Source organism: Chiloscyllium punctatum, chromosome 10 (assembly GCF_047496795.1).
Source record: "Chiloscyllium punctatum isolate Juve2018m chromosome 10, sChiPun1.3, whole genome shotgun sequence".
Classification (NCBI taxonomy): Eukaryota; Metazoa; Chordata; class Chondrichthyes; order Orectolobiformes; family Hemiscylliidae; genus Chiloscyllium; species Chiloscyllium punctatum.
The window spans coordinates 42,383,966-42,398,173 of NC_092748.1; the positions used below are offsets into that span (position 1 = coordinate 42,383,966).

The 14,208-nt window shown below is 42.1% G+C and overlaps 1 protein-coding gene across 1 annotated transcript in view; it reads right to left on the bottom strand.

The window, feature by feature from the left end:
- The window catches only part of LOC140482072 (inositol polyphosphate 1-phosphatase-like), a 78,593-nt gene extending 66,280 nt beyond the window's left edge, over positions 1-12,313 (bottom strand). Inside the window, exon 1 of the mRNA XM_072578988.1 lies at positions 12,033-12,313. The gene's annotated coding sequence lies outside the window, so the exon portion shown is untranslated. The remainder of the gene's footprint in view (positions 1-12,032) is intronic.
- Positions 12,314-14,208: the final 1,895 nt, after the last annotated feature.

A 14,208-nucleotide genomic window follows, 5' to 3' on the forward strand; every position in this document is an offset into this window, starting at 1 on the left:
TTGTTGGTCGCTGATGGAGGATTGGAGCAAGTAACTGTTCTGAATTGTATGTCAATAATTATTCGAGTTAGTTTTCATCCAATGAGTGGGAGAATGAGACATTGCATATCAATGAGATGAGTTTAGCTAATAATGAAATGTTCATGTATGGTGATGCATGCAGATAGACCTCGCACCACTCACTGAGTGAGAATCTCATCTCACCATTTAACACTTTTGGGAGCAAAAAATACAATTTTTTGCTCCCAAGGTTGAGAGGGTCCTCACTGCACATTTCATGTGATTTTCTCAACTTTATCACATGGTCCGCATCATTCAGGGGCTAGGGAGAGGAAAACTTGGGATAGGCATTTTGGTGGTAGCATGTAATGTGCCTGCTTTAATGCTGACAGGAAATTAAAATCAGGTTCACACCTATCAACTCCAACTCAGAAAAAAATGTTCTAAATGTTCTCGCCTATGTTAATTTGTTTTCTTGCCTGTGCTAATTTACATTGTAAATTAAAATTTAAACTCTAATGCCAATCAGCTAAAAACTGTTGCAATGCCTTGGGAATGATCTCACTGCAGACAACAATTTAAAACTGCTACTATGGCAAGCCCATTATTTTTTTAAAATGAGGAAGAAATTTGAATGTGAATACATTGATATAATGCACATGAAAAAAAATGCCACCAAGGCATGGAATACAATTAATTTGTTCTTAGTTTGGATTCAAAATGATTCATCCTAATAAGGGCTCTTGATGAATCTAGTGGAATTTACACATCCGGTTTATGTTAACAATCAAAAATAGCACAATCACCACAAATGACCAGTGTTGCAAATCGTTTGTTTGATTTTTGGCAAACATGACAAGCAAACCTCTTTTATATGCTGGCCAACTGCTCAGCAGGACTGTGTCAATATTTATTTTTAAGCAATGTTTGGGATGTGGAGATCTCTGGCATAGCCAACACAAATTGCTTGCCCTGTTGTTGGCCTTGGGTTGGCAGTGATGGACCTGCTTCTTGAGTCATGGCAGATTAGAAGGGAAGGTGATCAAACAATGTGGGAGTTCCAAGACACTGATGAAACAATAATGATGGACATTGATTGCAAGCTAGATTTTTGTGTTGGGCTCAGAAAATGTGAGTCAGCATATTTTCCATGTTCAGACAGCTGAAACTGTCATTTCTGCTCATATCCACCATTTTTATCTCTCTTGGAGACATGAGGTGGGATGTTTTCCAAAGTGTTTGGTAGTGCTGGAGAAGTGTAGATGCACAGATGAGTTGTTTAGAAGAGCCTCTTCGATTTGCTGAGATATTGCAGTTCTCCAACCTAGTTCTTATCCTCCAACTCTAAATCCTCATCCACGCTCAAGCCCCCTAATATTTCCATGTGCCTTTCATTTCCATTCCTCATTCTGCTGCAAACCCCCTTACCTAAAAAGTAATCCTCATACTCCCCCATGTCCTTCAATACCTTCTCTTATTCCCCTCAGTTCCCCTCTTCCACCCCAAGTCCTCATATACCACCTTCATGCTCCCTCACATTCCTCATGCCCGCACATATTCCCATGCCCCTTCATAGTATCATTCCCCAGTTATCTTCAACAGCCAATTACACTGGTCCACTATGGGAAGCCCTCTGAATAACAATCTAATAGACCTGTCACACTAAAAGACATGTTTATTCCTAGCTGTTGTTCCTATTGTAAAAATCAGGCTGTAGACTGAAATCTGGATAAAAACATCATGGTTTGTTTTGCTTTGGTTTTAACAAGGTGGTCTTTCATTGAAATATAAGCTCACAATATTGCAGAAATGTTTAAACAATAAAACAGAATCTTTTTAGCCAAAATGGCCTGTTTCCACACTATAGGGATTCTATGATTCTATGAAAATGAATAAAGATAAAATAGAAGAAACTAAACTATTTACTTACAATACAAAATCAAAGAGTTTTAAACGCAGTGAAGAAGTAGAATCCCTTTAATCCCAAAACACTGTTTTACAAATTCCAAAAAAAAACCCTTGGAGGAGACTGCATCAGGAGCAACGGATACAATAAATGATATTAGTGGATGTGCAAGTAAAACTTTGATGGATGTGGAAGGCTCCTTTAGAGCCTTGGATAGAGGTGAGGGAGGAGGTGTGGGCGCAGGTTTTACAGACGCTTTAGGGAACATCTCCGGGACACCCGCACCAATCAACCACACCGCCCCGTGGCCCAACATTTCAACTCCCCCTCCCACTCTGCCGAGGACATGGAGGTCCTGGGCCTCCTTCACCGCCGCTCCCTCACCACCAGACGCCTGGAGGAAGAACGCCTCATCTTCCGCCTCGGAACACTTCAACCCCAGGGCATCAATGTGGACTTCAACAGCTTCCTCATTTCCCCTTCCCCCACCTCACCCTAGTTCTAAACTTCCAGCTCAGTAACTGTCCCCATGACTTGTCCGGACTTGTCCTACCTGCCTACCTCCTTTTCCACCTATCCACTCCACCCTCTCCTCCTTGACCTATCACCTTCATCCCCTCCCCCACTCACCCATTGTACTCTATGCTACTTTCTCCCCACCCCCACCCTCGTCTAGCTTATCTCTCCATGCTTCAGGCTCACTGCCTTTATTCCTGATGAAGGGCATTTGCCCGAAACGTCGATTTCAAAGCTACTTGGATGCTGCCTGAACTGCTGTGCTCTTCCGGCACCACTAATCCAGAATCTGGTTTCCAGCATCTGCAGTCATTGTTTTACCTCCTTCAAGTTATCTCCCCAGCATTTTAACCCAACACTTCTGTTTTGGTACTCTGACTAACTTCTTCCTCTAAGGTCATCTATTTTTATCATATTCTCCCATTCTCAGCAGCACTGTTCCATACAATCATCTTTATTCAAAGGTTTCACAGAACTGTGGAGTTGAAAATCGTGGTGCTAGCACAGCACAGCAGGTCAGGCAGCATCCGAGGAGCAGGAGAGTCGACATTTCATGCATAAGCCCTTCATCAAGAGTGCAGTCCTCACTTTCACAGAACTGCCCAAAACAAAGTAAAATTGAAATAAAATTCTCTTTCTCTCTCGGCTATGGGGATTTCCCCAAGCTAAAAAAAACCCTATATCTTAAGGTGAACAAAATCCCATTAGTGCGACTAAAGCACCTCTTAGAAACTGTTTTAAAATAAGTCACCATGGCTGCAGAAATATTTACGAGTTATTAACTTCAGACTCGCAAAAGACCAACATATCACTAACTCAAAAGCCCAAACACAAACTTAAAATAACATACATCATTAAAATATATTCAGTGGTTCATACCAATAACACGTCATACTTTAAAAACTCACATTGTTAGAACCCATTCAAAAAATTAAAGTTTTGCAACTGTTTATTTATTTATAACATCAAAGAAAATTAATGCCTTAATAGGTTATTAGAACTGCAAAAAAATTGTGAAGCAGGCTGACCTATAAGAACTAGGAGTAGGCAATTCAGCCAAAAAAGCCAAATAATGGCAGATGCTGGAAATGCAGAAATCAGAAACAAAATCAGAAACTGCTGGAAACTCAGCAGGTCTGGAAACATCTGTGGAGAGAAAGCAGAGTTAATTTTTCAGGTCCTATGACCCTTCCTCAGAACTATTCAGAAATGTTCAGAAGGAAGGTCACTGGACCAAAAATATTAACTCTGGTTTCTCTCCATAGATGTTGCCACACTGCAAAGGCAATTCAGCCCTTCGAGCCCACTCCACCATTTAACATGATCATGACTGATCTCATCTTGGCCTCATCTCCAATTTCCTGCATCTCTTCATAACCCTTCAACTAAATACTAATTAAAATTTGCCTACCTCCTCCATAAATGTACTCAATATCTCAGCACCTACTGCATTCCGGGGTAGTGAATTCTGCAGATTCATAACCCATGAGAAAAGTAATTTCTCCTCATATTTGTTTTAAAGTTGTTACCCCTTATTCTAAAACTATGACCTCTTGATATAAGACCATAGCATTTAAGAGGCATTTGGATGGGTATATGAATAGGAAGGGTTTGGAGGGATATGGGCCGGGTGCTGGCAGGTGGGACTCGGTTGGGTTGGAATATCTGGTTGGCATGGACGGGTTGGACCGAAGGGACTGTTTCCATGCTGTACATCTCTATGACTCTATATGACATAGGAGCAGAAATTAGGCTACTCACCCCATTGAGTCTGCTCCGCCATTCAATCATGGCTGATAGGTTTCAAAACCCCCATGTTCCTGCTTTCTCCCTTAACCCTTGGTTCCCTTGACAATCAAGAACCTATCTATCTTTGCCTTAAATATACGGAATGACCTGGCCTCCATAGCCTTCTGTGGCAGTGAATTCTATAGATTCACCATTATTCTAAGGCTGTGCTCTTGGGTAATAGGTATTCCTGCTGTATTCCTGATGAAGAGCTTTTGCCCAAAACGTCGATTTTACTGCTCCTCGGATGCTGCCTGAACTGCTGTCCTTTTCCAGCACCACTCTAATCTGTGCTTTTGGGTCCTAGTCTCTCTGACCAGAGCCTTATACAGCCTCAGAAGTATATCTCTGCTTTTATATTCAAGTCCTCTCAAAACAAATGCCACCCTTGCATTTGCCTTCCTGTAGATTATATTGATTAACCGATATGAGGCAGATTCTATCATCCTGGACTTTTCAAAATACAATCAGGCATTCATAATAGCCACAGGTACAAAAGCAAATCCTGAGAATGTCAACAATGGAACAACTGAAACTAAGCCATCATATGTCCCTATTAAGCTTGACACAGTGTTTCATTTTCATTTCAAAGCAGACTGCATCAATGGAGTATAGTTGGTGCTTAGACTTTTTTAAACTTCAACAACAGAGTTATTTGTTCAAAACTTAAGATCACTGAACATTTACATTTTAGTCCAAAACATTGTAGGAGAGTTCCCAATACATATTTCTACAATTTTGAAAGCTTTAATTATCTTTCCTATTGGAAAAAGTACTGTAACGAGTGTCAACATTTGCATAAAGAGGGTCTATTTAACAGTAAACTGTAATTAATCATTGTATTAAACCATGTCTACATTACTTTACAACATTTAATAAATACATTTGAATATATCAAAATATGTAAAATCTCTCAGTTCATTTAACACATAACTGTTAAAATGTTGCAGATTTATTGGTAGGCTGCCCCCATTGGTCTCAAACTCTCAGGCCCAATAGTTTTTTTTAACCAAATTCCAAAATCCATCGCAACATTCAAAAATAATGCGAGGAAAGAAATGCAAATTTCCTGTGGTCCTTATAAAGGCAAACCTGACTTCAGGAGAGGTGTGTGAGCATTCAAGCTCAATGCCTGTCCGACCTGACAAAAAGTCACACAAAGATAATGTGGGGTCAGAAAGAAACATCAAATAGGAATTTGCAGTCAAAAATCTTAATTCTTTTTACATTCTCAATCTAATTTCTGTTTCCACTGAGAATTGAAGATCCAACCTGTATGTTTAGTTCATGATAGCTCGTTTTCAGTCACATTAGAGTTGATGATGCACATATGTACTCGCAATCCTCGAAAAAAAACACTTTAAAAAACAAGGTTTAGGTTTATGAACAGCCCTAATTACTGCATCCTGTGTCCTGACACCAACTGTCTCTATTACCTAATGCATTAATCATATTGAACTTTTCCCTGTCTCCCTATATCTGAACCAAAACCTTTGCAAGCACAAAGGCACCTGGCTTTGATTCAATTTCATTGGACAACATCACTTGATTGATAAAGGATCTTGGCCAACATTCTTCCCATCACACATCTGGCCAGAAATCTCTCAGCTTTGGCATGTGTTGCGAGGATTTGACACTCAACCTGTTTGACCAAATCATTAATGCACTTCCCTTGGTCATCAAATCATAGACGGAGACTCAAACTAGAATTTTTGCTCAAAGGCATGAATTGTGCTTCAAGACTTACACAGATCAAAAGTAAGGGTCAAAGATATTAGACAATCACCTCGAAATCCAATGGTGAATTCATTAGGAACTGCACTACCAAGAAAGTAGTTAGAATCTTTTGCTGCAAAGAATATTTAAGATAAGTGCTATAATTAGATTGATGGGGAAGCTTGATAAGCACATGAAGCTGAATGCCTGCTCCTTGCTGTAAATTCCATACAATTTAAGATAAAATCTAGAAACTACAGTTGGAAAGAATGTTTGAACCTCTATCAGTAACTCCAAATTACAACATGCATGCAAAATAAACATGATGTGACAGCAACTTGGACATCTTGGGTTGATGTTAATTTTTTTTTGTTTAAATGGGAGTTGTTTTGGGTTTTTTGCAACGTTTCTCATTGCAAGGCCTAGCAATATTATTCACAGTATCTCGGCTCAAGACTCTAGCATACCTTCCATAAATGTCTCCACCTTTGCATTTCACTTTTATCCTTTAAGATACCCCAATGAGTTCGCCTCTGATCAAACTTTTGACCATTTAAACTAATTTTTCTTGAGACTTGGTATGGTAGCTTTGTTTTATAATGCTCCTGTAGAGAGTCATGTTATATTAAAGGTGTCATATTAGTATAATTTTTTTGTCTACTGTATCAAGCTCTTTCATAATTATCAGATCATCACAATGATCTATCAGACCATCTCGTCGTCTATTTTTGGAGAAACCATTCAGTCTATTCAATTTCTCTTGATCATGATAATTTTCAGTCTGCTATCATTCTTCGCAGTCCTTTTTAGTTCGGCACTTCTCCATTCCTTCCACATTCTTTCTGTAGCATGGAGACTAGAAAAGGGTACAAATTCAATAAATTTACCCCCAACTAACTTTGGTTAGTTTGACTGGTTTAGCAACTAACTTTCCAGCCTGAGACAATGGGCACAATATGCACAGGTAATGGAAAGGAATCATTTGTAAAATGATTTCTGAAATAGCTTCACTTAGGACGCTATCCTGTCACCAAATCATTCTTTATTTACATGTGCATGTACTTGACACTAGTCTGGCTTCTTCAGAGCCAGCTGTCAGAGTGAACAGAACCTCTGACACTCCTTTTTATATCTGTCAGCTAGGGCTTTCTGAATGAACCTAGTTAACAGCCCTAATCAGGGAACTCATATTCCATAAGGTCCACCTGGCTGATGTCATTACAGTCACTACATCCTGCCCCATCTAAGTCCAGGGATGTAGGCTTGTTCCTTTCCTTGCAAACTCTCCTGGGTCATTTTCATACCGGGTCTGGTTCCTCTGAATCAGCCTCAGATATGGGTGGCATGTACCTGACTGTAGCCTGCCTCTTCCGCCTGGAGTGTCTCAGAAGAAATTCAACCTCTTCTTCAGGTGTTAAAGACACCAAGGTGGTGACATCCACCATGTCCATCTCAGACTCAGAGATTTCTTTGACACTAGACAAAGGGGGGAGAAGCAATGGGTTCTGACAATCTTTCCAACTACTCTGTCAGAAGTATGTTTTGTTCCTGACCTGTTTGTGAGTTTGCAGCTTTCATGCGATCCATGTGTTTGTTCAGGACTGCCTCACCTACCCGAACATTGTACATCACGAGAGCTGGCCTCATGTCAACCATGCCTCTTACCCACGTAGGGCCACTTCCTTGGTTTCAGCACCAAACTTCGTCCCCTGAAGTAAACAGTCTCCCTCGCTTCGAGGATCTTGTGTCCAGCATTGGTGTTCCTGATGCCATTTCACCCACCCCCAATGTCTAGGAAGATCAGATTTAACCTGACGTGCAGTTTTCTCCCCATTAGTTGCTCTGCTGGAGCTTTTCCTGTAATTGTATGAGGGGTGTTCCAATAATTAAGTAGGAACTGGGTTAGTTTGAAATCAAGTGAAGCTTTATGCTGTTTATTTAAGCCTCCCTTCAAATTTTAGACTGCTCTTTCCACCAGACCATTGGACAATGGATGATATGGAGCTTTCCTTATATGCCACATGCCATTCGACTTTAGGAAATATTTGAATTCCCTATTAGTAAATGATGGCTTGCACTTCTGGGAGCCAGTGTAGTGTAAAAGATGCTCACAGCTTTTCTAACATTGTCATGTGTATGATAAATGGATTCAATGCATGTCCAACCACTTTGAGTGAGCATCTGTAATGACTAAGAACATTGAGACCATGAAAGGGCTGGCATAGTCGATGTGCAAATGCGTCCAGGACTTACTGACTATTCCCAATGGTGGTAATTTTTGTCCTTGCTGGCACTTTGGGCATTGCCCCACCAACACAGCTATGTCTGCAATCAAACCTGGCCACCAGACATATCTTCTCACCAACATCTTCATTTTGGAAACCTATGGACTACCATGGTAGAGTTCAGCCACTGTCTGGCAGTGACCTTTGCTCGGGACAATCACCTTTACGCCCCATAATAAAATGCTATCCTCTACGATGACCTGGTCTTACCAGGTCCAGAAATATGTCAATTCTGGTTGTGATGGCCCATTTGTTTCTCCCATCACCACCTGCTGTTTCAGTGTTGCCAGGACAGGATCTTATTGCAGAGTCTGATGTTGTCAGCAGTGACTGGAGAGATGTCCCAAACATTTAAAACCAGAATGGACTCTTCCAATGGCAGCACCACCAGTGGTGTAGCTGCCAGTGGGAGGCAGCTTGAGGGACCTGCATTTGCTATTTTGCCTCCCACACAATGTTCCAACTTGTAATTATACACACTCAGAATGAGAGACGACTGCTGAAATTGACCTGAAGCTATAGGCAACACGGCCTTATCCTCTTTGAACAGCCCTGCAAGGGTTTGCAGTCCGTTATATTACAAATTTACATCTGTAAAGGTATTTAGATTAGATTAGATTAGATTACCTACAGTGTGGAAACATGCCCTTCGGCCCAACAAGTCCACACCGACCCTACGAAGAGTAACCCACCCAGACCCATTCCCCTACATTTACTCCTGACTAATCCACCTAACACTACGGACAATGTAGCATAGCCAATTCACCTAACCTGCACATCTTTGGACTGCGGGAGGAAACCGGAGTATTAACAGAACTTTCTCATACCAAAGATAACCGCTAGACCTTCCTTCTCTACCTGGGTGTATTTGTGCTCTGTGTCAGCCAAAATCCAGGAAGCATACGCTATTGGGAATTCCTCTCCATTGGGCCATCTGTGAGCCACCACTCTGATATCTTACTGGGAGACATCGTACATCAGCACCAGATCCTACTTGAGATCACAGTGTGCCCGACGATGACAGCTGCTTCTTCACTTCCCTAAAGACTAGGTCTTGGCTATGAGACAAACTTGACTATAATACATTCACTTGTCTCATCGTTAATGTATTGTGTAATTAAGTCATTAATATGTACTGTAAATAATTGTGGCCCCAGTATTGATCTCTACTGCAATCCACTAGTTACCGTCTGCCATCCTGAAAATACCACCTTTCCCAACTCTCTGACTTCAATAGTTAGTCAATCTGCTATCCATGCTAATTGAATATATGCAACACTATGAGTTCTTGTCTTATTAAGTAGCATAACATGTGCTTCTGGAAATCCAAATATATTACATTCTGAACTTCCTTTTATCAATTCTGCTTGCCACCTACTCAAAGAATTCCAATAAAGTTGTCAGGAATGATTTCCCCTTCATGATGCCATGCTGACTCTGCTTGATCATATTAAATGCACTGTTACTGTATTACATCCTTTAGAATAGACCCTGACATTTTCCTAATACTGTAAGTGATGTTAAACTAATTGGCCTACAGTTACCTGCATTTTGCCTCTTTTTCTTTGTAAATAAAGGTGTTATATTGACAATTTTCCAATCCTCTGGGACTGTTCCAGAACCTAAGGTTATTGGCAGATTATCACCGCCTCTGTAGCTACTGCCTCTCTCTCTTAGGGTGCATCCAATCAGGTCCAGTTGACTTATTGGTCTTTAGCTCCATTGGTTTGCCAAGCACTTTTATACTCCTGATAGTTATCATATTTATTTCCTTTCCTCTTTTTGCCTTTTGATTGTTTAGTAATTTTGGAATGCTAGTAGTGTCTTTTACTATGAAGACTGATGCAAAGTATTACTTCAGTTCCTCTGCCATTTCCTGGTTCTCCATTGTTATTTCCTCAGTCTCATTCATAAGGGGCCTCTGTTTGCCTTGACTTCTATTTCTTTTTATATGTTCACAGAAGTTCTTGTTGACTGTATTAATATTACTTGCAAGTTTACTTTCAAAGTTTAATTTCTTCCTCGTTTGTTTTGGGTTGCATTTGTTGGTTTTTAAAAATTTCCCAATGCTCTGGGTTACCTCTAATCTTTGCCACATTGTGTTTTTTTTTCAATTTCAGGCTATTCTTAACTTCTCTGGTTAACCCACAGCTGGTTTATCCTTTCCTAGAATCCTTCTTCCTCACTGGAATATGTCTTTGCTGTGGAGCCATGAACTATTTTCTCAGCTGCCTTTATTGCTAAACTCCTTTCCCAGTCCACCACCGTCAGCTCTGCCTTTATTCCTTTGTAATTACCCTTACAAGCTTAGCACAGTTGGTTCCGATCCAAGTTCCAACCTCTCAATTCTAAATTCTACCATTTTATGATCACTGTTTCCTTCGGGATTTTCTTTTTAATTCTGACATCATTTATTAAACCTTTCTTCTTACACATCACTGAATCCAAAATACCCTGATTCCTGGTTGTCTCCACAACATATTGTTTTGGAAAACTGTCCAGAATACACTCCAAGAATTATTCTTCATGGTTTCCTCTACCCATCTGACTGTCCCAATCTGCATGAAGGTTAAAGTCACCCATGATTAAGGTAATGTCTTCCTTACATGCTTTCATTATCTCCCAATTTATTTACTGTCCCACTGTATAGCTACTGCTAGGGAGACAATAAACTACTCTTACCCAAATCTTCTTTCCATTTTTATTTCTTATCGCCACCCATATGGATTTGATATCTTTCTTGGTATCATGCTTATTCCATCCCATACCAAGAATGCTATCCCACCAACCTTTCGTTCCCGCCTGTCCATCCAGAAAGTCACATACTCTTGAATATTTAATTCTTGGCTTTGATTTTTTAACTATATTGTTGTAATGCTGTCAACCTGGACTTTGTTCATGCTGCTTTAATTTGTGCAGGAAATGTAGCTGGGCAAGCGGCAGGAGTGGGCCTACTTGTGATTACCATTCAAGTTGAATGTCCAGCTAGCACTGACTGGAAAGGCCACACATCAATGATTGTCATTTCAGCAAAGGTAATTATTGTGCCACGTTCCTATCCCCTACCCCCCACAAATATACCCGCAGTGTCAACATCTGTTGGAGAGAAGGGCTGCAGAAAAAATGAGGGTGTTGTGTTAATTGATGTTCTTGCTGACATGACATATGTCATTTCTAGCCACTCTCCTACATCAACGAAGGAAAATACTTCTAACATATGTATCACATAAAATTATAATTTGAGGGTACATGAAGCACATTCTAACCACACAACGTGAATGGCAGGACTCTGCGGCGTCTGTTGTGTAGGCGGTCACTAAACTGGCTTACACTGCAGCGACGATGGTGAAGAGGGGAGGGAGGTGGGATGTAGAATCTGTGCTGGGCTACACTGAGCAGCAAGCAGCCCCATGAGATAGCAGCTAAAGTGACTGGGAGCATATTCTCCATTGCAGGGGGCAAGAAACTCAGACGAAACGGAAACAGCCCTGGTGAGAATCTGCGTCCTCCAGGTTATTTTCCGCGCTGATGCGACCTTTTGAGGTTTTCTGTCCGCTATTCGGACCCCGCCCTCAATAATCCGCCACACGAAAGAACCCCAAAATGCACCCGAGAGGGAAAGCACAAGCTGGCGAAAAGAGAAAGACCGCCTGTCGCTCTGGTACTTTTTCTCTAAGCTAAGTACCGTAGCTCTGGATCTCCAAGGTTGCCCATTCGAGCACATTAGGCCAAGAACATTCACCCCTCACTTCCTGCCCACATTTTCGGGTCTCCCAGCGAACAACGCCAGTGGCCACATACAAGCTGCTGGATCAGATTACCTTGAATGGTCCGGCACTCAGATGCCCGCTCAGACAGCAGCTCAGGAGGTCATTCTCTGAACAGTGGGTGCGGTGATTGCACAGTCAGCGGCAGCAGCGTGCACAACACCAGCAGCTGAAATGACCCGATCCGCGGAAAGGGAGCACAGATGAAGCGATAGGTCTCGCTGACAGAGTAACACAGTCACAACTCAGCGTCTGTGGCTCGTTGTGATGGATGAGCCGAGGTCGCTTTGCAAAACCACCGGCTGTTCGCATGCAATTCTTGAGTATTCAGCGCAACGAAACTGCCACCCAGAGGGTGAGGTGTGAACACCATCCTCACCCTGTAAATTGCGCTAAAGAATCCACCAACACAGGTAGTCCTCATTGTTATTTCCTTAATAACAGATGTTAACTCGCCTGGAGTTACCTAGTTTTGTCTCTCTGTATTTTGCTGTATTATTGAGAACACTTTAAAAGTAATGAGCAAAACAGAAAAAAAAACAAAACCTGAAAGGTGCAACTTTTAATGGGAGAAAGTGAGGACTGCAGATGCTGGAGATCAGAGTCGGGAGTGTGGTGCTGGAAAAGCACAGCAGGAGTGGAAGGTCAAGCAGCATCAAGGGCTTATGCCCGAGCTTCGACTCTCCTGCTCCTCGGATGCTGCCTGACCCGCTGTGCTTTTCCAGCATCCGAGGAGCCGGAAGATCGAAGCTCGGGCATAAGCCCTTGATGCTGCTTGACCTTCCACTCCAGCTGTGCTTTTCCAGCACCACACTCCCGACTCTGATCTCCAGCATCTGCAGTCCTCACTTTCTCCCATTAAAAGTTGCACCTTTCAGGTTTTGTTTTTTTTTCTGTTTTGCTCATTACTTTTAAAGTGTTCTCAATAACATTAACAGCAAAATACAGAGAGACAAAACTAGGTAACTCCAGGCGAGTTAACATCTGTTATTAAGGAAATATTATAATCTATTATAAAGGATGTAATAGAGCTTTTAGAACTACACTATGTGATCAAACAAAAGTTAGCATGGTTTCATGAAGGGGAAATCAGAATTGACAAATTTATTAGAAGTCTTTGAATGGGTACGAGTAGGATAGGTAAAGGGGAAGAAGAGCATGTAATAGTATATTTAGATTTCTAGAGGCATTTGATAAAGCATCACACATTAAGCTACTTAAGAAGTGCCCTTGTGTTATGGTAGCATATTGGCATGGATAGTGGATTGGCTAACTAACAGAACACAGAAACTTGGATTAAGGGAGCTCATCTCTTCTGACCTCGACACCGTCCTGTCCCCCTTAGTCCAGGAACTCCCCACCCACGTTCGTGACACCACCCATGCGCTTCTCCTCCAAGATTTTCATTTCCCTGGCCGCCAATGCCTCATCTTCACCATGGACATCAAGTCTCTGTACACATCAATCTGCCACGACAAAGGTCTCCAAGCCCTCCGTTTCTTCCTCTCACGCCGTCCCAACCAGTACCCTTCCACTGACACCCTCATCTGCCCGGCTGAACTGGTCCTCACCCTCAACAACCTCTCCTTCCAATTCTCCCACTTCCTCCAAACCAAAGGAAGCAGTCATGGCACCCACATGGGATCCAGCTATGCCTGCCTGTTTGTCAGATATGTGGAACAGTCCATCTTCCGCAATTACACCGGCACCACCACCTACCTGTTTCTCTGCTGCATCAATGACTGTATTGGTGCTGCCTCGTGCTCCCACAAGGAGGTTGAACAGTTCATCAACTTTATCAACACCATCCACCACGACCTCAAATTTGCCTGGACCATCTCAGAGACCTCCGTCCCCTTCCTGCACCTCTCCATCACTGTCTCTGACGACCAACTAACCATAGACATATACTACAACCCCACCGACTTCCACAGCTACCTAGACTACGACTCCTTCCATCCTACCTCCTGTAAAAATGCCATCCCTTATTCCCAATTCCTCTGCCTCCACCGCATCTGTTCCCAGGATGACCAATTGCACCTCAGTAAGTCCCAGATGGCTTCCATCTTCCAGGATCACAACTTCCCTTCCCATGTGGTTGAGGACACCCTCCAGAGCATCTCCTCCACTTCATGCACCACCACCCCTGAACCCCACCCCTCCCAATGCAACAAGGACAGAACCCCCATGGTCCTCATCTTCCACCCCACTAACCTCCGCATACCATGCC